General features: G+C 44.9%; 2 pseudogenes across 2 annotated transcripts; both read right to left on the reverse strand.

The window, feature by feature from the left end:
- Positions 1–2,323: 2,323 nt before the first annotated feature.
- On the reverse strand, positions 2,324–27,485 carry LOC125399806 (RISC-loading complex subunit TARBP2 pseudogene; annotated as a pseudogene). 2 transcript variants are annotated; one of them, XR_015738927.1, is made up of 3 exons: positions 27,199–27,485; positions 20,213–20,342; positions 2,324–7,546 (listed from the first exon to the last, which is right to left on the reverse strand). The product of XR_015738927.1 is annotated as an RISC-loading complex subunit TARBP2 pseudogene, transcript variant X1 (transcript). The 2 variants fall into 2 exon arrangements; XR_015738928.1 differs by lacking the exons at positions 20,213–20,342; positions 27,199–27,485 and having other exon boundaries at positions 2,324–7,795.
- On the reverse strand, positions 3,892–4,072 carry LOC148121049 (Nuclear RNase P; annotated as a pseudogene).
- Positions 27,486–27,570: the final 85 nt, after the last annotated feature.

Raw genomic sequence — 27,570 nt, forward strand, 5'->3', positions numbered from 1 at the left:
TTACAGAATCCTAACCCTATATTTCTCCTAGAAGCAATAGTTCAGCACTTACTAATTATTTGTAGCAACATCATAGAGTATAGCTACCTTAAATAATGGTATTTGACTATATATGATTTGATTTCATGGGCTCCTAACTAATGTGTAAAGAATGGTTTAGACCAAGAGTGGCATTCCAGAAGCTGGAAGGCAAGCACATAATGCAATTTAAAAGTTTCTGATAACTCTAGCATTAGATGGCATAGAGAGATGGCTCAGTAGTTAGAATATATAGTGCTCTTACAGAGGATCCAAGTTCAAGTCCCAGCATCTATGTCAGGTGGCTTACAACTGCTTGTAACTCCAGCTCCAGAGGATCTTACACTGCTGGCCTCCACTGGTCCCTTTACTTGCATGCACATACCCTACACACAATTAAAAATAATAAAAATAGGGGGAAGAAGAGATGACTCAGCAGTTAAGAGCTCTGGCTGCTTTTCCAGAAGATCTGGGTTCAGTTCCCAGCACCCACGTGTGAGTTCACAACTAACTACAACTCAGTTTCAGGGGATCTGATGCCCACATACAGACATAGATGCAAACAAAACACCAATACATATAAAAGAAGAATAAATAATTAAATGCTTAAGAGATGGCTCAGTGGTTAAGAACAATGGCTGCTCTTCCAAAGATCCTGAGTTCAATTTCCAGCACTCACATGATGGCTCACTACCATCTGTAATGAGATCTGGTGCCCTCTTCTGGCCCATAGGCAAACATGCAGGAAGAACACATAATAAATAAATCTTTAAAAAAAAGAATATGGAAATTTCTTAGGACCCACAATATTGGGCTGGAGAGGTGGCTCAGTAGTTAAGAGCACTGCCTGCTCATTCATAGGTTCCGAGTTCAATTCTCAACAACCACATGGTGGCTCACAACCATCTCTAATGGGATCAGATTCCTTCTTCTGGTATTCATGAAGACAGAAATTCATATGTGTGTGTGTGTGTGTGTATTACATGAAAAATAAATCTTAAAAATAATAATAGCAGAATGAGATGGATTACTAGGTAGAAATAATTACTTTATATCCTGACATCTGAGTTCAATCCTCAGAGAAATGACTACTCAATTGTTCTCTGACCACCACAGGAAGACCATGGCACTTCTGCTTCCACACAAAAGTAAATAATTTAAACCTTTAAAAAAATACAAATCTTTTTTTCAATTTCCCATGCATTAAAAAGATGGGCACACCACCCAGTGGTGCATGCCTCTAATTCAGGCATTTGGAAGGCAGAGGCAGGTAGATCTCTGAGTTTGAGGCCAGCCTAGTCTACAGAGTTACAAGACATCCAGGGCTACACAGAGAAAAAGCTGGGTGCAATGGTGCATGCTTGTAGTCCCAGCACTAGAGTCTGAGGCAGGGATATCTTAATTCTAGGCCAGCTGAGGCTACATAGCCACACCCTGGCCTCAGAAAGCTATGACTAGGGATGGAGCTCAGTGGCAAAACACTTGCCTATTGTGCTTAGGCCCCTGGGCTCATCCCTAGCAACACACATGAACATTTTTTAATTGAAAGAATTAGTATACTAAGAGATTTTTTGATTTTTTTAAAATCACGGTTTGATAAAAATTTTGATAATACCACATACTGTTTCAAGTATACTGGGTTAAATTATTGCTTCAACATTTAATCAATATAAAAATATCAATGAAACATTTTTCTTTTCTTCACATGCCTTATTTTATTCTTTGAACACACCTAAATTTAGACCAGCTATTTTTCAGGAACTAGCACATGTGGATAGCCCTGATCTAGAACATGTATTCATTTACTCATTCAATCAAGTGAGGCATTATAGTCCTGGAATTACACAAAGGAGTGAGGCCAGTCTCTGTTCTCAAAGTACACACAGTCCAGCTGGGAAGACTGGGATGGTGGCTTATTTTGAAAATGACGGTACTTTGAGAAAGCTAGGTGTGACATGTAATCCCAGCACTCGGGAGGCTGAGGCAGGATTGCCATGAGTTTGAGACTGATTTGTGCCACATAGGAAAACACTGTCTGAAAAACAACAAAGATGCTAGGCAATGGTGGCACACGCCTTTAATCCCAGCACTCCAGAGGAAGAGGCAGACGGATCTCTGTGAGTTTGAGGCCAGATTGGTCTACAGAATGAGTTGCAGGACAATCAGGGTTGTTACACAGAGAAACCCTGTCTTGAAAAGCCACACAAAAAAAGAAGGAATAAATAAGACTTTTGAAGTGCTTATGAAAAGGCAAATTGCGGGGCGCATCCTGACCAGCAGGAATGAACGCCACCAAAAACGAGAATTCCTTCCCTGGTCACATCTTTATTTGGAGCATTCCCTTGAGGAAAATTGGGGGAAGGGAAGATAGAGCAGGGTCGAGAGAAAGCTTAGAGAGAGAGCGTTGGGCCCCGAGGCAGCTGCTTTTAAACGGTGGAGAGGCTTGAACGCTGTCCTGATTGGTTAATGCCACTCTGCTGTTCTGAGCATGTGCAGGCAAGGGTGCTCAGCCCCACATGGCTAAGCCAGGTATACCTCCAAACTGCAGGACCAACCTATGCCTCCAGGTGGCTCCCAACAGCTCCCCCTATTAATGTCTTTAAGAGCAATAAGGCAAAACTATTTTCCAATCTGGTCCCCACCTCATGATGTGTGGACCGATTAAAGAAAAGAAAAACAAGACATACCCTCTGCCAATGCATACCTTCCTCCGTGCTTGTGGGACTATCTGGTCCCTAGAGGGTGCTAAGGCTATGCATGGCTAATTGCCTATGAGCTCTTTTGAAGCTGAGAGTCAAACTTGGGGTGAGGATACACAAATCCAAGACTGCCAAGGCCTGTGTCACAAAGACCTTGTCCCACCTCACTTGGGCTAGCAGGTAGCACACCAATCAAAGACATACAGCACTTCCACCTAGACACAGCATGCCAAGAACATCTCTGCTCCCACCCATTCCTAAGGAAGGAAAAGGCAAAATAGAGTAAGAGATAAGAGGTTGAACAGGGTGCTGCTCAAGTCGATGGTGTGAAACAGCTGCTCTTGGCACCGCCCAGAAGGTCATCTCTGCTGCCTCCGCACGAATCTTCCACAGCAGGACACTCAGCATCCACTGGATCATCTTTCTTCTTTATTTCTCTTGTCAGTCTCGCTGGCATCCAGATGTATGTCAGCATTCCTAGAAAAACATAAACAAAACTCTCCTCCCAAATTAACATTTAAGAGTATTAAAAACTCTCAGTGTAAAAATTCAGCACAATCAGTACTGGAAGTAGGCTGGTTTTGAACTTAGAGATTTGTATGTCTCCGTTTCAAAGAGCAAATCTTGTTTGCCTGTATCAGCAAAATTTTGAATTAAAAATTAAATGTAAAGAATGCAAGAGAAATCCTTTCTCTGGGGGAAGCTGTCACTGGTAATCCCCCTCTATTGTCTAACACCAAAACAGTTGTCACTGGGAATTGAACTCATGACCTTTGGAAGAGCAATCAGTGCTCTTAACCTCTGAGCCATCTCTTCAGCTCCCCTATTCAGATGAAAAAACCTCTAGGTAGCATTGTTTTATTCCACCCATTGCCTCAGGCAAAAGGTCCGCCTTTGTTACCTAGGATACGGTAACCAGGTAGACACGCCTTTATTATGATAATTACGACCAGTTCTTTGAGGGAGAATGGGCGTCGGCAATCGATCTGACTACTTCCTGCTGACAAAGGGACGTTGTGAATTTTTGGGGGATAAATGTTTTTATCTGACTGAATTTTTGGCGACCTTGGCTGTGAGCGGAGGCAGCAGCAGCTCCGCCTCTGAGGCGCGGCCCACCGTGGCGCGCTCCGCATGGCCCAAAGGCATGGCTCCGCCCCGGGCCGTGCACGGGCTCGCCGGTTTATCCTGTGCGCCCTGCCTCACCTCAGGCATCGAACTCGCACCGCCGGCCGTGAGTCTTTTCCAAGCTCCAGCGAGGGGGGGGCATCCGCCCACCCGTGGAGGGCCCGGTTAGGGCCGCGGGGGCCCCAGTCTCAGACCTTCCCAGGGGTCTCCGTCTTTAGGTCTTAAGCGGCGCTGCTGCTCACCACGCAGCTTCCGCCTCAGTCAGTGCAAGTCCGCTCAGGTGCTGAAAAAGTCCTCCAAAAACCATAGCCCCGCCAGAAGGACGGGACATATAGCCTCTGATGTCACACGGACTTTAGCCCACCCGTCGCCACAGCGACCTGGCTTTTCGTAGGCCTCCAGCAAACTCCCCGCCAGCAACTGGTTAGCATGGCCACGCCTCCCGAACGAGCTAGCACTCTCCAGTGCAATTTTGCGTCTCCCTCCTGAGTAGCTGGGATTAAAGGTGTGCACCACCGTGCCAGCCCATTTCCTCAATCAAAATTTCTGTACGTGAGAGCCAGAGACTGAGCTCTCTCATCAAAATTAGGCGAAAAATCACCTCCAAAAGCTCTGTGGCTCTTTAAGAACAGGAAAGGCAGTCTTCGAACACGATCAAACTCGCCTCCCTACGAGACTGTTGCCCCGAGTCTCTAACAGCGAGTACGGAGGTGGACGGAAAGGGAGCGGAAGCCGCGGTCTCCCGTACCCCATCGTCCTCATTGTCCCGCCTTAGTTACCTCGCCTTTTTTGCTGCTGTTCACACTCCTCCTGCACTGAACTTAAGGGATTTTTCTTCCCCGTTGCTTTCTGTACCTTCTTTCAGATACCTTAACTTTGATTTTTTTTGTATTTTCTTTTCTTTTTAGGCCTATACTTTGAAATTCTTTTTCCTCCCCTTTCTGGAGGATTTAACTGACGTCACTCACCGCTCCACGTGTTCAGAGTTCTGAAATTCACGGCTCTCTGTGTCCTGGTGTCTGATTTCGGCTTTTTCTCCCGGGCTGTCAGCACGTTGCTGGGCACTTCCTTCTCAGGGTCCCCCGGCGTAGTTGTCAGGGTCCCTCAGCGTCCCGGGATTTCGAGCACCAGTTGAGTGGCGCATCCTGACCAGCAGGAATGAACGCCACCAAAAACGAGAATTCCTTCCCTGGTCACATCTTTATTTGGAGCATTCCCTTGAGGAAAATTGGGGGAAGGGAAGATAGAGCAGGGACGAGAGAAAGCTTAGAGAGAGAGCGTTGGGCCCCGAGGCAGCTGCTTTTAAACGGTGGAGAGGCTTGAACGCTGTCCTGATTGGTTAATGCCACTCTGCTGTTCTGAGCATGTGCAGGCAAGGGTGCTCAGCCCCACATGGCTAAGCCAGGTATACCTCCAAACTGCAGGACCAACCTGTGCCTCCAGGTGGCTCCCAACAGCAAATGTTCCTTGAAAGATTAATCACAATGGGTGTGGTGGTCATATGATTAGTATATTCTAGGCCGGCTGTCATTGCATAGTGAGACACTATCTCAAACAAACAAAACATTAGTCATAAACTCAAGAACCTTGCAGTTCCACTCCCAGGAATAGTCCACAAAGAACTGAGAACACAGATCTGCTACAATTTAAAATAGTTACACACTAGCCCAGAGTGGAGTATAAAACAGATTTATTTATCTGGGGGTAAACTCACAGAATAGTGATCCTCAGTCCTTTGCATGCTCTAGATACTGGGAATGAATTTAGCAGCCAAGGGACTTTCTCATACCCCTATGTCTGCATTTATAGTACACAAGATCACACCCAAAGTGGGTCAGGATCCAAGAGGCCATTGGCTGAAGGAGTTTCCACAGCATCTCCGCTTTTTGTCAAAATAAGAAAGGTCCAAGCCCAATATGAAACTATATACAATAAGAACAAATATCAAGTATAAAAATTAGAATTACAACCAGCATGAACAACATCAAGCAAGAAACATATACTAAATGTTTCAATAGTTATCCTGTCCTAAGGAGTCTAAGTCTTATATTGGAAATGGCTTGGCTAAGTCCTGAGAGGAAAGTAACTATGACTATCTAGTCTTCAACCCCATAAAAGACCTGAGAAGGGAAATAATATTACTTGGGTAAACAGGAAATGCAATCATGCAACTTCCAAAAGGTACAGGAAATAACAGACATGAGACAAGTGGCTACCTGAGCAATCACCCAAAGTCTCACTTGCAACGTTGGGGCAAACAACTTTGGCTAAGGCCTAGAGTAACTGACAGACCATTTTCAGAGGCAGGAAAATTTTCAAAACCATCTTACCCTGTCTTGGCAAGGTTTGGCAGTCTTTTTGTTTGTATCCTACTTGTCCGGTCTGAACACCATGCATTTTGTCAGTGGTCAAGGCAGGAGCAGTTCTTTACCCAAAGACCAGTGCAAAGAAAACAAGCTCCAAGTGGAGTGTTTTCAGTGGTCAACATTCTCTCTGGAATAGATCAGTGCTGCCAGGAACAATCGTGTATCACATCAACAGAATCCTAGGTTGTTTAAATACCATATTCTACAGTTCTTTGAACTGGATGAAGATTACCAACCTATGTGAAATATAATCTCTATGCATCTAAAGAACCTGATTAAATATAAGTATGACAAACATGGATGACTATTGACCTGTAATTCTTTTTTTTTTTTTTTTAGGAAGCCGATGAGCAGCATTTATTCTAGAATCCATTAGAATTCCAATTTACTTTTCATTTGTCATCCATAGAATGAGAGCAAATCCTGTGCTGGCTGGGGCCCTCGCTTGCCTATGCCTTCCTCAGTCTCAAGGCAGGCAATCTGTGCCAGAGGTAGAGATGGCTGGAGGGTTTCAGAACTATGCTGATGCATGAGGCCAGGGTCAGGAGCAGCAAGAGGTAAAAGGTGCACATCCATCACTGCAGCCAGGGTGCTACTTGCTACCTGCCATGATCCTGAGGTACTGAAGGGAGCAGCGAGCAGCCTCACCTCGGGCTGCCTTCCTGGTAGTTGCAGAACCATGACACACAGTGGCTGACTGGGTGGACAGCTCCACTAGGCACTGGCAGAGCCCACTCAAGTTCAGTTCTTCAATGTCCAGGTAGCTGACATGGAAAGCCTGCTCCTCAGAGAGCTCATTGAGGACACTGCAGCAGGCAGAGCCCAGAGTCCCTAGAGAGCCCACAGAGCAGCTACAAAGGGACAGAATCTTCTCTCCCACAGAATTGCGCAGGGAATCCCAGGTGCAGCCTAGCCCCCGGTTCCGAAGCCCATCCAGGCGGGAGCTCACGCCAATGGAGAAGTGATCGTCATCAGGTTCTGCCTCGTTGCCATCCCGGGCATCCAGAGGAACTGTGTGCATTCGAAGCAGCATTTTAGCTGCTGCGTTACGTTTTGTCGGCTTTTTGGATGTGCCACTGCCAATCTCAACGAAGCGTTCCACCCGGCAGGTCACGGTGAATTCTTTACGGTGAGCAGGCCCAGACTCCTGGGTCACCATGTACTCTGGCAAACGCCAGCCTTTTTGTACCACGAGCTCCTGCAGAGCACCAGCAGAGCACTGCTGTGGGGAGACAGGGGGCTGCATCTCCATGGAAGGGCTCCTGGTTAGTAGAGCAGATGGAACAGGAGCGACAACTTCTGCAGCAATGACAGGTGCGTCCTCAAGCGGTGAGGGATCTAGAAGAGAAAAAGAACTGCTTTCCTCCAGGGCTGGCTCCAGCATGCTCCCCCCTTTGAGGTGTTTGAGGGCCACCTCAGCTGCCTTGTGCTTGGCTGCCTTCTTGCTGGGGCCCTGACCAGTGCAGCTGGTGTCGCCAACGGTGACCCGGAAGGTGAAATTAGGCTGATGGGCTTGGCCCTCGGCTTTGAGAAGGTCGTACACGGGCGTCTTTCCTATTCTCCTGAATAAGACTGATCGGGGTCTTGCCTGGGTTGGCAGCCAGCATTTGCTCTACGGGCTGGGCAGCCCGCAGCCTGTGGTAGTGCCTGAGCCCTGCTCCTCTTCACTCATTCCCTCCTTGGTCCCCGCGGGTACCACCGTGACTACAGCCTCCACGCTCCCAGTACACCACTGCCGAGCTAGGGCGGGGCCAAGCCCGGAGTCGCAGCCGGTAGGGCCCGCAGAGGGGCATGCTGGGCTTGACCTGTAATTCTTAATACCTATATAGCTCAAAGACTAAGGCTTCATATTAAAATATTAAACAATCTAAACAACTGTGCAGCAAATGAGGACAATGACCTTCAAATGTAAACAATGTATAAGTATCTTGAACGGAGGTAAAAATGTATAGTACAATATGATAAGTATATCCTGAAATTGCATCAGTATACAAAATATATTAAGCAGAGGTAGAAAAATACATACACGCTAACTCTTACATCTTAAATTAATCCATTACTATTATTTTGTATTTTACCACAAGGCTTGTGATTTACTGATAAGGTTCCTAGCATCTGTTTCCTTCAGGGGCTACATGGCATCACCTTGACTCCGCCTACTTTCTCCTCTATCTCTGCTTGGAATTCCCACCTTATTGTGTTCTGCCCTGCCAGTAAGCAAAAGCAGCTTTATTCATTAACCAATGGTAACAAAACACATTCACAGCATACAGAGGGGAATTCCACATCACCTCCTCTTTTCTGTCTAAATTAAGGAAGGTTTTAACTTTAACATAGCAAGATTACATACAACAAAACAGTTATCAAGCAAGAATTATAGTTACAATATTTAGTCCATTTACATTTGGCAAAGTAAGGAAATACTCTGTAAGGCCCGGGCCTTCCTTTGCTCCCTGGGATGCAAATCAAGGACTGTTTTGTCAATCAGCTAAAGCTTCCTGCTAAGTTCCATGCTTGTTCTGCTATAGCCTGGTATAATAGCCTAGGGCCCTATATGACTTTAAAATGGTAATTTCTCAACCTGCCTGGGAGAGCCCAGGCGCCAAGATCCCTTCAACCTGCCTGACACTGCCCTACACTCCTCACAGCTCGGCGCCAGCTTCCCCATCCCCCTCTGGCTGGGAGGGGTTTCCTTTACTGGGGTCAAAGGGTATTTTAACCCCGGATTAAGTTTGAATAAACGGGCATTCTCTCCCTGGAGAATGACTTGAACTATCTGTGTTGTGCGTCTTGTGTTTAACCCCTAGGACTTTATCCAGCTCGTGTAAGGTATGGAGTCATGGTCCATACCAGGTGGGTGGTGATGCAGACCCCGTGGCGTGGAATGCTCGCCACAATACTCTATCACTTATCTTTGTGAGTCTAAAGTTTTATATCTAATCTATCTTTATAATAAATAAGAAAAGGATAACTATAATTATCTGTTCTTCAACTCCATCAAAGACTCCAGAAGGATATGATGTTACCTAAGTTAACAGGAAGTGCATTGTAAGCAACTTCCAAAACTCTAGAATTGACAGAGACATCTTGCTGCCTGGACAGTCATCCAAAGTTCTTTTTTTATTTGTTTGTTTTATTTTTCTTTTCAAGGTCTGATCATTTATTTGTTATCTTTAAAGACTTATTTTTTTTACTGGACTCAGACTTAGAAGTAGAAGCTCTCAGAGAGGACAGCCTTCGCCTCTTGGCACTCTGTTCCTGGCGCTTTTCTCTGGCTTCCTTCATTCTCTTGGCCAAAAGTTTAGCATATTCTGCAGCCTACTCCTTGTTTTTCTTTGTTCGTTGCTTCTTCAGAGCAATACGCTGGTGTTTGTGTTGCAGGACATGTAGAGTCATAAAATGCAGAATCTTGGGTGCCTTGGTCCTTGGCTTCTTTATTTATTTATTTATTTATTTATTATGTATACAATATTCTGTCTGTATGTCTGTAGGCCAGAAGAGGGTGCCAGACCTCATTACAGATGGTTGTGAGCCACCATGTGGTTGCCGGGAATTGAACTCAGGACCTTTGGAAGAGCAGACAGTGCTCTTAACCACTGAGCCATCTCTCCAGCCCCCGGTCCTTGGCTTCTTACCTTCTTTGTTTAAAGGTTTTCTGACAACATACTGGCAGACATCATCATCTTTAGATAGATTAAAAAGCTTTCGGATTCTGCTAGCTCTTTTAGGTTCCAACCAACGAGGCACAGTAGTATCTGTCAGTCCAGGAATATCTTTCTTTCTCTCTCTCTCTCTCTCTCTCTCTCTCTCTCTCTCTCTCTCTCTCTTTTTACAGTAACCAAGTTGAGAACACTCAGATTGGCATTCACAATGCATACTCAGACAGACTTGGGTTTCCTCTCTCTAGTTCTCCTTGGTCTATAACAAGAATGGCCCTTACTCAACAGCAGGCACATTCTGCCATGGGTTAACATATCTTGTCTCATGGAAAAATCTTGTTTGTCATTGCCGCCACTGATTCAGACCACATAATCCCTCCACTCTTCACCCAGAGCAACAGCAGCTACTTCTGTGGCCATGCGCTTCTCCTAGAATGTCTGAGAATTGCGTTCATCGTCCTCTTTGACGAGTTTCTGATAGCCAGTGGCAGGGAAGAAGATATTCAGCTTCATCTTCATACAGCCGACCACCTAGGAGGCACCATGAAAAAGAGCATCCAAAGTTCTGTAATGTTGGGGCACCCATCTTCAGCCTACCGGCCCATAGTATCTGCCCAACTTTTCCATGAAGCAGGAAACTTAAAAGACAGTTCTGCCTGTATTGGCAATTTGTCAGTCACTTTTTTCTGTGTCATAAAGAATGACTGGCAGACTCTTCTATGAAACAGGAACACTGCAGGACTGTCTCACCTTCTTTAGGCAAGTTCAGCAGTCTTTTTTTTTTTTTTTGTGGGTCCTGCATGTTCACTTCATACAGCATACCAATCAAGCAGTCCAGGCAAGAGCAATTTTTTTGCCCAAATGGTTAATGAACTCCTTAAGGAGCCTCTTCAATGCCTATCTTCCTCTTGAAGTAGATTGTGCTGCCAGGAGCTGATGTGTCTCACTGTCATGAAAAGTCCTAAGTTCTTAAAACAGTTCAAATGCCACATTCTGTTAAGTCTTTGAAAGATTTGAAGAATACCTGTCCATCTGAAATATATCTCTATACATCTAGAAAACCTAACTAACATGATTATAAGTTTGACTATTACAAGTTTACAAATGACTATCTATTAATCTGTATTTTAAAACTGCATTACATTTTTAAATGAGCTGCACAAACAAAATACTTTAATCAAGAGTAGAAGTATACATATAACAAAATTGACCTTAAATTTGTATCAATAAACCAAGGTCCATACCAAATCAAAGAATTCATCTCCATAGCATATCCCCCTTTAAAGGTAAACAAACATTTACAAACATTTAGGGAATCTGGGCATTGTTCTCTAGACTACTTCTTGCTGATTTGGGCACTGTTAATCAGGTCTTTTATGGGGTATCCTGTGTGATAGGTCCATTTCAGCCAGCAGTCCTGAAGCTGTCATGGATATTGGACCATCTGGGCCATTGCTTCAGGGGCTCTTGTTTGGTCAAACCATATTAACCAGAAAGGAATCCACAGATTTCTATCCTCTGAAAACAAAAGCAGAGCCTCCTTTTTAAAGCAACATACCATCAGACCCAAATTTTGAAGTCAAGATACCTTTAAAATGTATATGTTGGTTTAGTTTAGCAGCCCATACAATGAAATGTTTCTCTGTATTTAGCTTATTCACAGGCAAAAAATTCAAAGAAAGCACAATAGTATACATAATCCAGACTCTGTGTATATATTCCATCTTTACGTGGCTTATTTTTCTTACTCTTATTTTTTATAAGTTTGATATTTATTTTATCATCTTTACTCCTTTAACTTATGACTGTCTGTACTCTTTTATATTATATCTGTCTATTCTCTTTTTCCTCTCTGTCTCAAGCCTATGTACATTTATCCAATACTGTGACCCATTTAGAGGTCTTTTTTTTTTTCTGAATCTGTCTTTATTGTGTATCTGTAATTATTTTTTGACAAAGAGTACATTTTTCCTTTTAAATGCTAAGTAGGCATGGCTAGGACCAACTCCAGGGCCCTGCCTGTTGGCTCCATCCAGTCCAACACGGCAGAGGTATGTTCACTGCCTCTGAGAGCTGTGCACACTGCCCTGGCTCCAAGATCATAGTCTATGTCACCATTCAGCAATTTGTAACATGCTGCTCACAGACTCCATTTAAGTGCTTAGCCTCCTGAAAGAGCCAGAGCTGTTCGTGCAACTAGCAAGAACCAGGAAGCTACCATTTCTTAAAGAAGCTGCATGGGCTTTTTTTTTCTGCCAAAGCTGAATCAGGAAGACCTCTCTTAAAGGAGTCACAGCACCACTACTCACTGCTAGCAAACAGCACATCTGGGGTAAAATGCAGCTGCCAAGAAGCTGCACTAAACTCTGTTCTTTTCTATCTATAATTCCTTTCCAAGCTCTCTCAGGTTTTATGTGGATGTAGTCAGCCCATGTTGGCACACCAGATGTGGATGGATGCTATAAAGTAGTCTAGTTCAGAATTGAATATCATAAAGGGTTTTTTATTTAGAGATAGACTCACAGATCACAGTTCTCTGCACAAGTGGGGAATAAGAACCGAATCCAGCAGCTGAGAGAGAGTGCATGTGCAAGTTTTATGTCTGCATTATAGTATAAGAGACTATGCCCAAGTCGCATTTAATAGTATGCCCAAGTATTTAATAGTATCTTAAAGGCTATTGGCTGAAGGAGTTCCCACAGGACCTAACCCTGAGGACAAACTTGGTTGGGAGAGGGGACATAGTCTTATAGAATTACTTCCAGCTGTTATGAAGGCAATGTTATTTCTATGGGATCCTATAAAAACTAAAATGATAGTTAAGTTTCTGGTACAATTGCAGATGATCTCTGAGTAGTTGGTTGGGTTATTTCTGAACTTCTTATTTGAAGTTCTGGCCAGAATGTTGTAAGAAGGTACACTATGTCAGCTAGCCAAGTTGGAATCACCTTGAGCAGCTTGTAACCCAAAACTAATCTTAAAGTGGTGCTGTCAGCTTTATGACATCAATCAGGTAGAATTGTTATTGTGGGGCCCATCTTCTTCCTGGAGACTTCAAAGATTACTGCAGGAAAATTTATTGTTAATTGTGGAAAACTTAAATATTATTTATATAGAAGTATATTCAATGAAAGTTACCATAGTAAAACTTTTCCTAAATTCTTTCTTCTTTCTGTCCCATACCAGATAACTCCTGATATGAAACAGAAACTCGGAATTTTTCTTTTTACAACATGCTTAGCTTTAGATAAGGATAGCCATTGTCTGTAACAGGAGGCCTGCTTGTTGGGGTTTCTGTCCTACCTGGTTCCCACAGTCATTAGGTCCCAAAGAATCACACAGAAGGTCTACATAAGCTATAAAAACTGGTTGGCCCATTAGCTCAGGCTTCTTATTAACTCTTAGAATTTATATTAACCTATTATTCTTATCTATGTTAGCCACATGACTCAGTACCTTTTTCAGCAGGGCAGGTCACATCCTGCTTCTTCAGTGTCTGGGCAGGACTGCAGAGGAATGGGCTTCCACCTTCCCAGAATTCTCCTGTTCTCATTGACCTGCCTCTGCTTTCTGTCTCTTTGTCCCGCCTATACTTCCTGTCTGGCTACTGGCCAATCAGTGTTTATTTAAAACATAATTGACAGAATACAGAATTGTCCTGCACCAATTGTCTAACTCCAAAGCCAGTTTTGATTTTTAAGTGAGTTGCGACTCTTATTATACTGAGAAGTAGAGATATATACATGTTCAGGTAGTGAATACCCTGCAGAGGATTTCCATCCATTTCTGTTTGTTTAACATATACTTTATAGTTCGATTTGATCTTTCTATAACTGCCTGACCTGTAGGATTGGTCCTACAAGTCATACCTGTGATATGCTTTATAGTTGCTCTGTAGACCAGTGTGGCTTTGAACTCACAGAGATTTACCTTCCTCTTCTTCCCAAGTACTCGGATTAAAGGTTTATACTACTACCATTGGGCAATATGCTTTATATTATAATAAGCAAAAAACTGTTTCATTTTCTTAGAGACATATGCTAGACCATTTCTGTCTTTATTTGTATAGGCATACCCATGATGGCCATAGCTTCTAATAAATATGTGATTACCGAATCAGCCTTTTCCAAACTCAAAGCAGTTGCCTATTGAAAACCTGAATAGGTGTTAATGGTGTGGTATGCATATTTTAATTTTCCAAATTCAATGAAGTGGAACCGATCCATCTGCCAGAATTCATTTCTTTGAGTGTCCTTTGGGTTACTTCCTGCAGGTAGTAGTGTTTGATTATATAAAGAACAGTAGGACATTTCTTTCTAATCTCCTTAGCTTGTTTCTATGTAATAGAAAACTTCTTTTTTAAACCTTTGCTAGTGAAATGATGTTTTTTGTAAAATTATGAGCCCTTCAGCACATTTCCAATCAACAATATATCAATTTCTGCATTACCTGTACTAGAGGACCAGGCAGGCCCATATAGGATTGGATGTATGTTATGCATATGGGACAAAGCCTGTTCCCTGAACCTGAATATCTTGAACCTGAATAAATAATGAAGTCAGTTCTGTATCATTTGGTATAAATTCAGCAGTTTTAATATGCAAAACAACTCTTTCAACATATTGAAAATTAGTAACTATATTGAGAGATTCTATGAAATCCTTTAGTACCATGAAAATAGCATGTAATTCTGACTCTTGGACCAAGTTATATGGACTTTGTTCCACCTTGCTTAAATCTTCTGTTTTGTGACCTGCCTTTCCTAATTCATTTGCATCAGTATGGTCCCTATGGGTTCCAGTTATTGGTGTGTCACATACAGTATGGGGAAGGATCCAATTAGTTCTCTTTATAAGGTTAATTCTATAACTTTTGGGATAGTTGTTATTAATCTCTTCTAAAAAATTCCATCTATGATTTTGTTTATATGAATCATTAGATTGAATGTTAACTCAGAAGCGGGTCATAGATTGGAAATGTCTCCTTGGAAATGTCTCCTAGCAACCTTTGAAAGTCAATGATTCCACAATAGATCTCTCCTAATTTGTGCTTTTTGGGCACCAATCTGTTGCAATTTAAAATAGTTCCACACTAGCGCAGAGTGGAGTATAATAAAGGTTTATTTATCTGGAAGTAAACTCACAGAATAATGATCTGCAAACCTTTGTGTGCTGTAGGAACTGGAACCAAATCCAGCAGCCTAGGGGCTCGTGCATGCCCTACGTCTGCATTTTTTAGTGCACAAGATCATGCCCAATGTGGGCCAGCATCCCAAAGGTCATTGACTGAAGGGGTTCATACAGTACAGATCCTCAAAAAAATGTGTGCAAATGTTCATGATATGAATGTTCATATGTGGTAGAAAGTAAGCCAACATATTCTGACAAAAATTGAGTCAGTCTTTTCTGGATCCTCTCCCCAACTGGACCTTGACTTTTGAACACCTGCAGCCTCTTTTACTGATTTATTTGTTCATCTATTTGAGTTTTTTTTTGCGGGGTGTTTCTGTTTTGTTTTTCAACTAAAGCCATCCATCACCATCACCCAGCCTCTAATGAAGAAGAACAAACTCCATTTTGAGAAAGAACTTCATTTTAGAAAGGACCTCACTAAGGGGAGGGGGTGGGTGAATGCATCCCAGCAAAGGCATAAGCATTCCCAAGAAACTGTGACAATCCTGGTCAGAGTGACACACCAGGGTGTCCAAACAACATCTGCTTGCTTCAATGTCCTTGTAAGTATCTGTTTAATGCTGTTTTGAAATTCTTGTCTGCTCTGTTTTGAAATTCCTCTATACCCCAACCAACAAATTCAAAAGTTATATATTTTTACCCAATCGTGAAACACCAAGACTTGTGCCACCATGCTTGCAGTTTTTCCCTTTAAAATCCCCTTACCCTGAAGCCTCGAGGCTGTTCTCCCCTGTCAACTGTGTGTCAGAGTGATGGATTATGGTCTGAGTTAGCTAACTTGTAATCAATAAAACCAGTGTGTTTACATCAGATATGGGCTCTATGGTGGTCTTGTTTGGGGATCTCTGATGCAGGCACAGCACTACCATGTCTTGAAGTTGTCCTGTCCAGGCAGGAATCGTATCAGGTAAATTTCCATCCTCAGTATCTGACTGAACCCTTACTCCCAGCTTATGTTAGGTCACCCTGCCTGCCTTCAGTAAGAATCTCATTAGGTTGGTTTACCCAAGAGTTAGTTAACCTGCCCTCTCTGTAATTTTCACCACCACCACCACCACCACCTCTACCACCTCCACCACCATAACCACCTCCACCACCACCAACTCCACCACCACCTCTACCACTATCACCACCTCCACTACCACCACCTCTACCACCTCTACCACCACCTCCATCACCACCTCTAACAACCACCACTACCACCTCTGCCACTCCACGACCTTTGCCACCGCCATCACCACCTCCATTACCTCCACCACCACCTCTACCACCACCTCCATCACCACCACCTCTACCACCTCTACCACCACCTCCATCACCACCTCTAACAACCACCACTACCACCTCTGCCACCTCCATGACCTCTGCCACCGCCACCACCACCTCCACTACCTCCACCACCACCTCTATTACCTCCACCATCACCTCCACTATCACCTCCATCACCTCCACCCCCCCACACACACTAGATATAAATCCTTGCCTTTCTTTGTTGTAATCAGAACTGAACTTATTTCATTCTACAGGCAACTGCTGTGGTGCTTCCTCCCATACAATACAATGATAAATGTATAACAAAACATGGGCGATAAAAAGAAATGAGGTCTGATATAGGCTACAACATTGATGACACTCAAAATGCTATGCTTAGTGAAAGAAGTCATTTACAGAAAATGTCTATGTTGGGGCCCAGAGCCAGGGAGGCTTCTCTTTTTAAAGACTTATTTTTACATGTGTGGGTATTTCCCTACATGTGCATCTGTGCACCACATGCATGTAGTACACCTGGAAGTCAGTAAAATGCATCAGAGCCTCTAGAGCCAGAGTAACAGCTGGTTGTGAGCCACCATGTGGGTGCTGGGACCCAAACCCAGATCCTTTGAGAGACCAGCATGGGTTCTTGCTGTGACAGACCTGACCGTGTTATTTTGGGGAGGATTGTGGAAGGATGTTGGAACTTTGGGCTAGAAATGCTGTAGAATGTTCAAAGTTCGGTGACCTCTTGTGAGAACTTGGAAGATTTGAGGACAGTGCTGAGAGCTATGTGGATGAGGATACCTCGCTGGTTTCAAAGGGAAAGAGACTCTACTGGTCCATTTGAGTTTGATTTGTTTTGTTATGGGTTTTGGTTTCTGGTTTCTCTGTGTAGCCTTGGCTGTCCTGGAACTCAGTTTGTAGACCAGGCTGGTCTTGAACTCACCGAGATCCATCCGCCTCTGCCTTCCAAGTGCCGGGATTAAAGGGATTCGTGTTTTGGCTGAAGAACAACCTGTGAGAGGTCCATTCTCTCCTTATACCATGTGACTTCTAGAGAGCAAACCCAGGTTGTCAGGCTACACAGCACGTGCCTGACCCACTGAAGCATCTGACTGATTCTTCCCAAATATCCGTGTTCAGCAGTGGCTCTGGTACAGAAACAGCCCAAAGGTACGAACATCAGGGCTGAGGAACTCCACAGCCAGTTCTCAATGCAGCGACAAGAGGCATGGCCACGTCCCTTCTTCCTGCCCCTGTATGTTAGATCCTTCTAGATCCTTCTAGACCAGAACTTACATTAGAGCCTGATGAACCATGTGCAGTCCCACACACGTGGGCACCAGGCAGGAAGATTGGGAGTTCAAGGTCAATCTGTACTACATAATGAGACCTTGTCACAGTCGATCAATCAATCAACCTGAGTTGTACACCGAGGCTCCATGAAGCAGAGTGCACTGTGGGCCTGAGGCTGCAGCTCAGTACTAGAGCCCTCATCTAGCAGGCACAAGCACATGGGCTCCATCTCCAGCGCTGCACTGCACAGAAAAAGGAAGTGTTGCTTGGTAAGTTTTCTTCAACGTCAGTCACTAGCGCAGTCAGTACCAAGTTGGTGCACAAAGCATGCCCATCACCCTGCTGCTGTGGCCTTCCCCGTTCGTCGATCCCAACAGAAGTCACTAGCTCCTAAGAATAGGTTCAATTCACTTGTTTTTTTTTTTTCCAACGTAAGTTAGAAAGGTTGGGATACACCCCTGAAGTAGAGCACTTGCCTAGTGCCAGAGCCCATAGGCCCCAACATAGAAACTATCTTTCCTTAACTTGACCAGTACGGAGGTGCGAGAAAATAACAGGACACAATTCACACAGTCATCACGGAAGCACATCTCAGGCTTCATCCATCCTGAAGATCTACCTGCGTTTATTATACAAAACACCTTTTATGCCCCAGGTAAACCAAGGTGGATACTCATTAATATTCTCTTAATATGCGGGGCTAGTGAAACACCTGCAACTTAGTCACCAGCTTTGGAAAGCACCTCTCCCCAGGCGATCTACCTTTTAACAAAGGAGAAGGAGCCATACATCCTGGCCTTTGTTAGGTGGCTAACTTGCTTGTTTGACAGGATTGCAGCTGCCTAGTGGCCAGTGAGCCTGCCTGTAAATTTTTTTTATATGAAATATGGGCCCACAGCCTAGTAAAGTCCTGGGTCCCATTCCTGTCCGTTGGATGGCACCTACAGCATATAAACTTTGTAACACAGCTGCCCGAGTTGATTGAAGGGTGTTCACTGGCACAGACTGAACAGTCAGGAGGTACTTTTCCGTCCTGAACTGCATTCTCTGCTTTCTCTTGCCATCCATTGAGTTTATGCTCGACTTGAAAACCTCCAGCAAAATCATACGCTCATTTTGAGAAACACAACTAGTATCATTGAGCACTGTTACTGGGTACTAAGTCAAGCACTTTGCAAATTCACCTCCATTCATTTTAACAGAGAACCTAGAAATGTTTGCCTCCGGCTCTCAAGTACACATGGAGGAGGGCAGTCGGTGAAGGTGGCTAAAGAACATGTTCAGGCCGGGCAGTGGTGGCACATTCCTTTAATCCCAGCAATCAGAAGGCAGAGGCAGGTGGATCTCTGTGAGTTCGAGGCCAGCCTGGTCTACAAGAGCTAGTTCCAGGACAGGCTCCAAAGCTACAGAGAAACCTTGTCTTGAAAAGCCAAACACAAGGGGATTGGGAGAAGGGAAGGAAGTGTAAATATTTGAATGGAAAAAGAAAAAAAAAGAAAAGAAAACGAAAAAAGAAAAACCAAACACACTCGTTCAGGGCCAGTGCCCTGCAGCATCCATGTTTTAGGATTCTAGTCTGGGGTAGACCTCATCACCTAGGCTACTCTCCAGAACTGCATGTGAGTAAACACACACAAGCTGGAGGGAGTGTTGTTGAACCCAGGCTAGTCCTTTGCAGAATTCTGCTTACACCCTGCACAGGACACTGGAGTCCCTCGAGCTGAGCCAGCAGATGCGGAGCCCACACTCTGCCATCCGTCACTTGGTGGTCATACTCAGACGTTTTGGTTTTGCAGTGCTGATGATCCAGCTCAGGGGCTTGCACGTGTTAGATAAGCACCTTGTCACTGACATCTACACCACCAGCCACTGGTGTTCTGAGAAGGTCTGAACATAAGGCTCAGACTGGTCTCGAATGCTCTCTAGAATGAGCCTAGCCTCGAACTTGCAATGTTCTGTCTGTGCTTTCCAAGTCCTGGGATTCTAAGTGTGTGCCACCATGCTTAGCTTTCCTAAGACCTTTGCCGGAGAACAGGCTTCCGTCAGAAGTACAGTCAGCCTGGTGAGTTTCCCAGGCTGTCTCTGCAAGCTCTGCATCACAGTCCCTTCCAAGCCCGAGGTCGCCGTAGGGCCACCACCCACTGACTTTTGAAACCAAAGATTAGTTCTCTCCATGTTTGTACCTTTTTTTGAGACAGGGCCTCTCTGTTATGTAGCTCTGGCTGTCCTAGAACTCAGTCTATACACAAGGCTGGTCTCAAACTCACAGAGATCCACCTGCCTCTGCTTCCCAGTACTGGAATGAAAGAAACGTGCCACCACGCCCAGCTCCTGTCTGTACATTTTATAGCAGTGGATTCAAGCAGGGCGAACTTGACCAAACATGGCTTCCTCTGCCTGTTTTTATAGCTGCAGAAGCTGCTCATGTTGTGGCACAGTTATGAATTCTCCCTCCCATTGCCACATCTGTTCATTACATTATTAATGGAGTGGAGGCACATGTGGGCACATGCATTATGGAGAGCAGAACATCTCAGTTTCCCCTGTCTACCATGTGGACCCAGGGACTGAACTCAAGTCATCACTTGGCAGCAAGCACTCACCCTTGAGGACTCTTGCTAAGGCAGTTTGTCTGTTTTCTTTTGCTGGGTATTTGTGAGGATTTCTGGCACGATGCACACTGGGGTCACAAATGACTTACATTACACGTGAATATTCCTGTTGGGCATCCACCTAAGGGTACAGAGACAAGGGGTTACCTTCGAGTTTGACAGCCTGTTTATAACCATTTCACAGAGAAGAGAATGAATTTCTAAGAAACAACGAACAAAAAATAGTTAAGCCCTTTCTTTTTAGACAGGGTCTCATGCAGCCTAGGCTGGCCTCAAATTCACTGTGTGGCAAGGATGCCCTTGAACTTCTGACCCCTTGCTCCTCTCTGCCCTTCTTTATTTATAAAGTCATGCTAGTCTATGCACCAAGCGTCTCAGTGAACATGGAGCACAATGCTTCGGGTTTCTTAGGCATGTTCCTGTTACTGTAACAGAGTGGGCATCTGACTCACTTCCCTGCTCTTGAGAGTCCTTTCCTTCTGTCATGGTGCCTTGTCCAACTTCAAGAGAATGGTTTTCGCTTTATCGTTGTATTTTACTTTGTTATTTTTTTATTGTTATCTTTTAGAGTGCTTTTCTTCTCTAATGAGAGACAGAAAGGGAGTGGATACTGAGGGGAGGGAAGGAGGGGGAGAAATAGGAGAGTAGAGGGAGGGGAAACTATATCAGGATGCATTGTATGAGAAAAAGAATCTATTTTCAATATAAAAGGGGAAAGTTATTTTAAAAAGCAGAGTATTTTAGAAAGGCTTTTGGTTTGGTTTTGGCTCACAGCTGGAAGGTACAGTCCATCATGGTGGGAAAGTTGGAACCCTCCTGAGAGAACTTATACAGATAAAAGAATACAGTGAGGCAATAAGCAAAAGTAGAGGAAGACAGGAACAAATAAAGGAAGGGGGAAGTGAGTGGTAAGCACCCACTGTGAGGTGTTGGGAAGGGTAGAAACTAGACGGAGGGAAGCGTATGTTAATAACTTTGAAAGAGAGCTTTGAGATGGGAATCTAGAGAGATGGAATTGTATATCAGTATGTTGAAACTTGAAAGTAAAGTGGAGGCCATTGCTGCCTCATAGTTTCTCTCTCTCTCTCTCTCTCTCTCTCTCTCTCTCTTTCTTTCTTTCATTTACAGTGTTCTGTCTGCATATATGCCTGTAAGCCAGAAGAGGGCACCGGATTTCATTACAGATGGTTGTGCACCACCATGTGATTGCTGGGAATTGAACTCAGGACCTCTGGAAGAACATTCAGTGCTCTTAACCTCTGAGCCATCTCTCCAGCCCCCCCCCCCCGCCATGGTTTCTTGGGCTGCATTCGGGGTGCTTGCCCTTGGTTTCTATGGAAGGGGGTGGTGAATTTGGCTACTTAAAAAAATAAATTTAAAAATATGAGAAGGCTTGGATACACAAGCATGTTGTCTGAGCATGTTGCCATTTTTGTTTTCATCTTAACTGCTTTCATTCCACACTTGGCAAAAAGCAACCAGCACACAGGGGTGGATGTGCGGAGTGGGCAGCTCGGGCAGCTGCGTGGGCCTTCAAGCTACAGCGTGACCCACCAGAGCCTGGCAGGGTGCAGCAAATGCGATCTTGCCAAGCAGCTGCTGCGGGTGGGGGTGGAAGGTTGGCAAGGGGATAGACAGCCACCTCACTGGCTACAGCGCCTACCTCAGGGTGAGAAGACACACACTATGAACTATGAGGGAGGGGAAATGCTGTCTGTGTGTCTGGTAACTGTGGCCTTGAATGTCACATGGTCAAGGGAGAAGCCTCCTGGGCGAATGTTTTTCCACTCAGTGACTTGGTCACATCCTTCCACACCTATTTATACTAATGAGTCCTTCCATTTTGGGGCGGTGTACTGCTCTAACCATCTGGAGTCCCAATTAGCTCCCTTTAACTCTTCCATGTGCTACAACCCCGCAGTTTCGACAGGATAATTGGGAATTAATTGGGACCCATCTCCTAGGCGGTTAGGCCTCGATATTGTGGGTATGGCCAGTTATGTCATTATGTGGGCACATCCTGGGAAAGCAGAAGGCTTGTGATCAGATTCTCCTGATAATGTTATGGAAAGGATCCTTGGCAAGCTTTGTCAAACTTCAAGGCTCCAATCCCTTAAACCTGTTCAAACAATCCTTTTTTTTTTTTTTTTTCTGATGGGCATACTGGCTGTTATGATCCTCCTTCTTAGCCTTGCAGTCTGGTGTTAAGCATTGAACTACTCCTGGAATAAGCATGAAGACCATCCTGAAGGGACTTAGTATGACTGAGCCTGGCAAACATGGTTCTGGCAGGCCTTGCCATTCACATTCACTCTTATGTGCTAACCTTTAGATTATTATATTCCTAAAGTTAGCCACCAAGGTCTATTCCCTTACAGCCACTTCTCCTTCTGAAGCTGACTAACAAGGTTCAACTATCAAAGTTTTGAAGTCCAGCAATCAAAAGCCCCCTTTTAGCTGCCTTAATTAACATGCCCAATCAAAACAAACCAACTTGGGGCTGAAGAGATGGCTCAGAGGTGAAGAGCATTAGATGCTCTTCCAGAGGTTCTGAATTCAATTCCCAGCAACCACATAGTGGCTCACAACCAGCTGTAATGGGATGTGATGCCCACTTTTGGCCTGCAGGCATACATGCAGATACAACAATGTATACATAATAAATCTTAAACAAAACAAAATGAAAGAACAATGAACCAAACAAACTCATCTGTAAGTGTGAGTGTTACAGTTCTGGAGCTGCAAAGGTATCCTGACTTATTGAAGCCAGGTTATACCTTGAGCCACAATAGGACAGCTTTGGAGGGGTAGAGCCGCAATAGGACAGCTCAGCCCTGGAGGGAAAGGTATCCTGATTTGTTTATACCTGAAGCTGGGATGTGGTGGGGGATGGTCTTCCTGCAGGATATAGCAATCCTGCTCCTCTTCTCGAAAGAGCCATTACAGCTGAGCTCTGCTCTGTTCCCCTGATGGAACGTTCTAGCAGAGCTATCTGCTTCTGCTGCAGCCCAAGATGCACCACTTTGCTACACTCTGCTAAAGGGGAAGCCACTGCAGAAATGTAGCAATCTCCTCTGGCTCCAGTGGAAAGCTGTTAATTTTTTCTGCTCAGCCCGCTAAGGGACATTCCAGCCAGGTTTTTCTGTTCTGTGCTGGTAAATGAAGATCTTCACCCAAGACTCTTTTGAGAAAGATTTATTTGGGAAGGAGGAGTCCTGGAGAGTGGCCGCCTCTGCCAGGGTAGTGAAGGACTTAAAGGACCGCCACTGCGACTGACCTGGCTGGGAGACTTACATAGGGCTTCTCGGGGGCAGTTTTCCCCGGGGAGAAGATTTTCTGCTCAGGCATTGGTTAGTTTAGTTGGTCAGGGGCAGAGTTGGCTCCGGTTTCAGTGCCAAACTCTTTCTTTCACTAGCTTTTTTTTTTCCTCTAATTTTGGAGCTAGGACATATTTCTTTCACTGACTGGTTCAAAGTGTATTTCTTTGGCTATGGTTTCAGAGGCAGGATTTTTTTTTCTTTGATTCTGGGTTCAGGAATAAAGTGTTTCTTTCACTGGCTCTGGGTTCAGAGCCAGAGTAGGTTTCTTTGACTGACCCTTCTTCCCTCCATTGTCCTAACATGGGGATTCCACTTTTATCTTTAGAAACTGCCATTTGCCTATGGGCTGTAAGGCACAGGGCAGCTTGTCTACTCCGCTGCCATGACAGGCTCAGTAGAGACCAGCCAGAAAGAAGTGGACCTGACTTTTGGTTTACCCTAAGGCAACACCTGACTCCAGGAAAGACCACAAACTGAGACCGCCCAGGCACCACCCAGGAAAGGATGAATCAGCATCCAAGAGGAAACTACCTAATGCTCCAAAGGAAATACCTAACTTTCCAACCACTGTAGATAGGATTACCAGATGTCCCTTAACCCAGCACACACCCATCCCTTTTCACTAAGACACCCCCTAGACAAATGTCAGTCACTCAGAGGGCCCTTCACCCTAACCTCGGCTATAACAAAAACTCCACCCCAACTGAGCTCGAGGCTCTCCAATCTTGTACAGCTGCATCAGGTTACACCGAGGGTCCAAGTTAGAGCTTGAATAAAGGCTCTTTACTTTTTAAAAACGCCTTATTTATTTATTATGTATACAGTGTTCTGTCTGTCTGTATGTTTGCAGCCCGAAGAGGGCACCAGATCTCATTATAGATGGTTGTGAGCCACCATGTGGTTGCTGGGAATTGAACTCAGGACCTCAGGAAGAGCAGTCAGTGCTCTTAACCTCTGAGCCATCTCTCCAGCCCCAAAAGGCTCTTTACTTTTGCATATGGATTTGGACTCCTTAGTGGTCTTTGGACTCTGCAATCTGGGTGTAACAGGGCCACATCTGTCTCCTCTCTATCCCTCTGGGATAAATATCCCTTCCCTCTCCCCCTTGCTCCTTTCCCCTCTCTCTAATCCTCTAGTTCCTGTCTTTGTCTCTTATTCCCTGCCCTATGTCTCTCTAGAGCAAATAAATCTCCTTCGTGTTGAGAACTGGGTCTTGGGGTGTCTTGTACTAATACTGGTTCTTTCACATCCTGAGCATCTAAGATAACAAGAAAGGGGGAGATGTGGAGAGTGGAGAAGCCCTGAGTAAATGAAGTCCCAAGTACATGCTGTAGATACAGACACAGCCATATCAAGACCCAGAGGGAAACGGCAAAGCCTTACCCTCAAGGATGAAGCCCAGAGGGATGGCAAAGCTTTCTCTTCTAGTCCCTGTGTGTAGAAAACAGCCATTACAGCTTTCTCTTGGAGTAAGTTTCCGGCCTGAAGATGCTCTGATGCTGAGACTGCTACTCTGAAGATTAGCAAACCTGCTTCACGGATTCAGTCGCACAGCATGAAACCCACCTCGTGTTTATCCATGTGTGACTGCTGTGTCTCCTTGTCTGGTTGTGTACAGTAACCCCACCTCTCTATTCTGCTTTATTATAAACACCCTGAGCTTCCAGAGTGCTGTAGACTTTCCATCCAAAAACCCAGACCGTCTGATCCCTGCATTTCTGTTTGTCTGTTTGTCTTTTTTTTTTTTTTTTTTTTTTTTTTTTTATTCCCTGGCTGTTCCTATTTCAAGTCCATCCCTGGAGCTGTGTAAGGATGCAGCACACCAAGACTGTTAAAATTAAGGCATCACCAGACACAGAAATGATTCAGATGGCCAGCTGGTGGTGGCGCACACCTTTAATCCCAGCACTCGGGAAGCAGAGGCAGGCAGATCTCTATGAGTTTGAGGCCAGTCTGGTCTACAGAGCGAGTTCCAGGACAGTCATGATTGTTATATAGAGAAACCTTGCCTCAGAAAACCAAAAAAAGAAAAGGTTCTGATGCTAAAAATTCCAAAAACCAAAGGGCCATGATGTCTGCGTTCCTTGCCTGACTCCGATGACCACACGTGTTTGAACACCTCCTAATTCTTTGTAAGGCCCCAGGAACACCTATCATGCTCTGTTACAAACTAGTTGCAATGCCCATTGTCCTCCCTTGCCCAGAACGCTCCCTTAAATTCCCACTGTAACACAAGGCGTAGACCGCAGAAACATTCTTAAATGAACAAACTCAATCCTCTCCACCAGGACCACTTGGAACCAACCGTAAGTGGACAAATTTAGATGTACTGTCTCTTTTTGTCCCCCACCCTCCATAACGCAAGAAGGCCAAAAATCAAATGCTGCTGATACTGACTGCGTATGATTGACATGGGTCTTTAGTCACATGTACTCATAGCCATGTGAGGACACGCAGATTCACGAGCGTGCAAACAGAACCAGAAGGCATGTGGGAAGCAGGCTTTGAGGAGACTAGGGCGTAATGTCCCTCCAGCCTCCCACAAAAAAGATGAGGTAGATTATTTAAGAAGAGAACCCCAAAGATGAGACAGGCAAGTCTGAGCATAGCTAACCAAAAAGAATCCTTTACCCCTAAGTGAGTCAGTTTCTTTTAAGAGAAGTCGAGGGCCATGTGTGACCCAAATGTCATGGTGGCACTTGAAATTTTATTCTTTTTTGTTATGTTTTGTTTTTGAATGGCAGTTTCTCTGTCTGTCCTGGACTAGAACTCACAGAGATCCGCCTGCCTCTGCCTCCCGAGTGCTGGGATTAAAGGCGTGCGGCACCACCACCTAGCTAGCACTTGAATTTTTATATCCCATGCATAGTGGGAACCTTGGGGGCATCTATTAGAGGTGTGTGGTGGGGAGGCAAAGAGCTTGCTGTGTAAGAATGTGGCTCTGAGTCTGGATCCCTAGCGCCTGGGACAGAAAACGAGGCGTTGTGGCATTATGTCTAACTCCAGCCAGCAGCAGGGACAGAGACGGGCAGATTCTGAGGGCTTTGCTGGCCCACCAGCTCTCCAAGATCAGCAGGGAGAAGGTAAGCCAACTCATACACACATAAGGAATAAAAACAAAATACAAAGAAAGGGCAGCTATGTCCATCTGTGTCCAGGAGCTGGGCTGCCTTCTTCCTGCCTGCCTTTCCATATCCAGGGTCTCAGGAAGCCTTTGGCCTTTGACCTTGGGCTTCCTTGTTTATGAAGTCTTTGGGCCTAAGTTACCGTGCCTGTGTTCATGGGTCTCCAGCTTGCAGTGTGTCGTGGGACTTCAGTCTCCGTAACCACATAAGCCCTATCATGTGTCTCTACCATGGCATCCTGTTCTCCCCAGAGAACCCCAACTAAACCACCTCCAGAAGGACGGAGGGAGCCCAACATATTTTCTTTTCTTTTTTTTCTCCCCCAAGATAATGTTCTTCTGTGTCTGTGTAGCCCTGGCTGTTCTAAAACTTGCTGTCTTTGCTTCCTGAGTGCTAGAGCTAAAGGCATGCACCACCACGCCCGGGAATGCAGCCTACATTCCCGTTACACACGCCTAGACTCACAACACTCAGGAGGCATTATCACCCGGGTTTCCAGAACATGCAGCATTTGAACATAGCAAGATCTCACCTCCTTGCTTTCTCTGTCTTCAGGAAAAAGTGCCTGAGTGGTGTTGGCACGGTGGGGAGGAGGTGTCTCTGGGGATGTTCAGACACCAGCTTGATTCTTCAGCTCTTCTCTTGGCCTCTGTTTTAAATCCTGGGTCTTTATGACTCCATGAAAACCGTATTCTGTACTGATTCCAGAAGCTTCCGAGGCGCAAGCTGCCTCGCCATCACCTCCCTGTGCACCATAAGCCTTGCATAACCTGAGTGAAAGGCTGCTCTTCACTCTTGAAGTGCTCGTCAAATATTAACTGAACACCTATGGGTGAGGCTCACCTATGAGCGCCCACCCCACGCTGGCCTCTCGGAAGAGTGTCCACTTGACCACGTTCTCTGG

Source organism: Myodes glareolus, chromosome 9 (assembly GCF_982192425.1).
Source record: "Myodes glareolus chromosome 9, mMyoGla1.1, whole genome shotgun sequence".
Classification (NCBI taxonomy): domain Eukaryota; kingdom Metazoa; phylum Chordata; class Mammalia; order Rodentia; family Cricetidae; genus Myodes; species Myodes glareolus.